The sequence below is a fragment of the Sapajus apella genome, unplaced genomic scaffold (genome assembly GCF_009761245.1).
Source record: "Sapajus apella isolate SASKATOON/1434 unplaced genomic scaffold, GSC_monkey_1.0 scaffold2, whole genome shotgun sequence".
NCBI lineage: Eukaryota > Metazoa > Chordata > Mammalia > Primates > Cebidae > Sapajus > Sapajus apella.
Window position 1 is genome coordinate 17262026 of NW_022436942.1, and position 4060 is coordinate 17266085.

Genomic DNA, 4060 nt, shown 5'->3' on the forward strand with positions numbered 1-4060 from the left:
GAACACAGACGGTTTGCCATGAGTATATATTTACATTGTGTATAGTATTATGGCTTTTGGAAGACAGTTGATGAAACAAAAATGTATTTGTATACTCCAGAAGTTTAGGCTTCAACAAATATAGTTAAAAATTCTTATGAATGTATTTTTTGGAATTCTAAAATTTTATGGAGAGAAAAATTATAATTGATGGATTTTATAGCATAGCCTCCCTGAGAATATGCAAGTTTTCTCTCTAAATTAGTTGACCAACTTCTAAAGAAACTATGTTTAGCAATAGGTAAATACGCACATAGCAGTTAACTGCACAGAAAATAATTGCATCAGATCCTAATGGCGATTGAAATTTTTATTTACTGATTCAATTAGTAATTCCCATAGTAACTTAAGTACAAAGTTTTAATCTGTCTTTATTTAAAGTCATTGTCTCTGCTTTTCATCAATTGCTTGTCTATGTGTGAAACTGGTAATTAAAAGGAGGTCACATAAATATGCTTCAGTCTATTGACAGTCATTTGAATTTGCAAATAGAAATTGTTGGAAGAAGAAGTTTAGCATGGATAAAAAGTTAATCATTTCACAATTGAATAAAAATGCTACAAGTTTAGAATTTTCTGGTGAATGAGTTTTTTTTTTTTTTTTTCCTTTTCTCAAATCCCTAAACTAAACCAATACAAATTTTTATTTCAGGTGTTGCTCTACTTAACATTTGATATACTGGATTTCTCTTAATAGAAAGGACATAAAAACAGAATTTATTGCCCTTGGCTTATTTTTTTTCTCCAGAGAAATAGCCTCTATCTTATTTAGTATGTTTCACAAGCAGAAAAGTAAAGACATATTCCATCAGGGTGTTCAAATCCAAAATACTGAGACATACAAATACGACAAAGAGAAATGAAGAAAATGCAAGTGCCTGCCCATTCTACTAAATTCTATATGATAAATTGTCTTGAGAGAAATTTCAGGCCCAGGGGGACTCAGTTTTGAAATGTGCAATTAAAGGTATTCGTAAAGAATATCTCAATTGCAATCAGTTTGCCAGACCTAGAGTGTTTACTTGAGATTTGCCAACGTATGAGATTAAAATGTTCTGTGTTTTTAACATATGTTGAAGAAAACAAAATCACCATGAATTGAAAATAGCGGGACATTTATCAAGGCAAAGTGTTCATCAGTTCTAAAGTTTCCTTTCATTTATGTATTCTAAAAGTGTAACTTTAATAAGTGTTTATGTTTAAAAATAGAGCATTTCTATTCAGATTAACATTTCTCAATATAAGTCAAAAGAAATTCAATTTAACAAAATGCCAATGAATCTGAGAGAAGGGTTGTCTAGCATCTGTAACCTTAGTGAAATAAGATGAAAATAAAAGTATCACACCTAACATGTTTAAAATACAAAAAGTAGATTTGGTGATTTAAAATTCCAGGAAAAAGCGTTGGGAGTTAGATGAGTATGACAGTTAGGATGCTCTGACTGAAAGTAACAGAAAATCACCGTTCTATTTGAAAAGTTACTAATTCACTAATTCAGAAGCTCAGAAAAGAACAGGAAAGGACAACTTCAGGATTGGTGACATGAAAAGAAAACGAACAACTTAGTTTTTTCCCATATCTCTGCTCTCCCTCCAATCTTCACACTTACTGACTTTGCTCTTTGGCTTACCCCGAGTTCCAGACATCATATCCAGACATGGCAACAATGACCACCAGCAAAAGAGATTAATGCTTTTTGTCTACTGATTTTAAAAAGTGAAGAATATTTTCCAAGTGTTTCCCCAACATATTTTTCTTCTCATACAATTGGCCAGAACTACAACTATTCCCATACTTTAAGATTATTGGTTGGTAGAATGGAACCTCCATGACTAGCTTAGACAAATCAGAATTCACTTCCTGCTGCCAAGGATAGCTCGAATTCTTTGAGTACAAAGAAGAACAGAAACCTGAACAAAGTTGAGAAATTTTGGGAAGACGTCAGGTGGTGGAGCGCAGTGCTGTAGAGAGTGGAATTTCATAGGCCACCTCAAGTGCATGTTATGATACAACCTGCTGTTTTTAAACAATATAAGTAATTTTTTTAGAATATTTGCATTATAACTACAAAGATAATTATCTAGATAAAATAAATATAATGATTGTTAACTGCTTTTATTATTTTATTAGAAAAGCATTTAATGGTTTCCTACTAGTTGCCAGGGACTCTGCTAGAAACTAGGAATAAAATGTTATTTTTATTCTGGGTAGTGTAGTTGTTAAAGGTATCATTTAATAAATGGATTTGCATGCTCACTTCAGCAGCACATATACTAAAACTGTAATGAGACAGAGACAATTAGCATGGCCCCTGCGTAAGGATGACAAGAAAAAGAAAAAAAAAACACACAAAACTTTACTACACAGACTCTAAATTATTTGCTTATAGTTTGTAGTCTATTAAAAATTAATTTTAAAAACTTACCTCATAAAGAGACCATTGCTTTTCCTTGACCTGATATAGAGGAGCAATTAATGCAGAGGGTTCCTATAAAGAGGACATAATGTGTAATGTCGGAGGCAATGTCACCAAATTGAGCTCTTCAATATCTAAAACAGGAAATATCATTGGAATGTTTTTATAAAATATGTTTCAACTTGGCCTGTGGCATAAAGGCAAATGACAATTCTCTCTCTCTCTCTCTCTCTTTCACATACACACACACAAACACACACACCCCTAAAAAGGGCAAAACAACCTGCCCAGGTTGGCAGCACAACTGTCAAACAGTCTGTTTCCTAAGTCAATAGTGGATTGTAAACAGGCTCTAATAAGATAAGGAAATGTTGAGATAAAGTTAAGCAAAGTAAACGTCTTTGCTAAAGGACTTCTTAGAGCTTTAACTATGTTAATACGCAGTTACCAAAACAGCTAATAATTATTGAGAATTTACTGAATGCTACATACTGGCTGGCACACAGTGCTTCTAATATTTTATCTAATTAACACAATATTTCTATGAGGTAGGCACTAATTTTACTTTTTTTTTAAGATAAAAAAACTGAAACCCAGCTAGAAGCTGAGCTGGAAGAAAGGGCAGCAGGAGGAAGGTGGCTACCTTCTGTAGTTCATTTAAGGGCCTTCTTAGAATTCAAAATTCTTTCCATAGCTGAACAGAGGGCTTTCTAGAAATAAGACATCTCTCATAAAGTAATTCTGGGTCTGTTCTTCCATATAAGACATGAACACAATAATTGTAACCCAGAACACTGTTAAGCAGATGAATCCATTATAAGAAAAATAAAAAATCTCAGTAAAGTATCTATATAATATCTATGTAACATGATTCTCTATTGAATCAAATTATGTATTCCTAATATTAAATTTTGATGTCTTATACTGAATATTTGGATATAAGCCCATTAATTGATAGGTTTCTGCAGAAGTGATTTTGGGTTTTGGAGGAGTGGACAAAAGTATTTTTAAGAATTGAGCTATATTTAGTATAAACATATAGTGTACATGTTAATATCAGCCCTGACAGGCCAAGAAAAAATAAGTTGTACATAAAAATAATATTTTCCAAGATTATTAAAATAAGCATAAACAAATCAGAATACAATTTGGCCTATTTGTAGTTTGTAGTAACAATGAATGCATTATAATTTTAAAGTGTAATTACCATAAGGGAATTGTATAAACATGCCACTTAAGATATTATATCCCTGAATTCCAGGTGAAATATTATTGCTACTAAGACACAGAAGAAAAGGTTAAAGTTATACACAGAGTACCCTATATATTTTATAATTCTTGTTTGCTTTTAAAAGGAATAGTTGGAAAAAAGCAAAAAGTGATAAAAATATAAACACATAATTGTACACAGAGGAGGAAAAGTGAGGTAAAAAGAATACTTAAGACTTTAATATCTCTGCCAACTTTGTAAAAGTATCTAGTATATTACTTTATAGAATTAAAAAGATATATAATTGAATAAGATGTTTTGCAATTGATAATATTCAATACACTAACAGTTATAATATTGAAGTAAAGAGGAATAAAATTGACTGTCTTTATATG

General features: G+C 31.5%; 1 non-coding gene across 1 annotated transcript; it reads left to right on the plus strand.

The window, feature by feature from the left end:
• Positions 1–2288: 2288 nt before the first annotated feature.
• On the plus strand, positions 2289–2396 carry LOC116527807. The gene has a single exon (XR_004258745.1). It is a non-coding gene; the product is annotated as a U6 spliceosomal RNA (small nuclear RNA).
• Positions 2397–4060: the final 1664 nt, after the last annotated feature.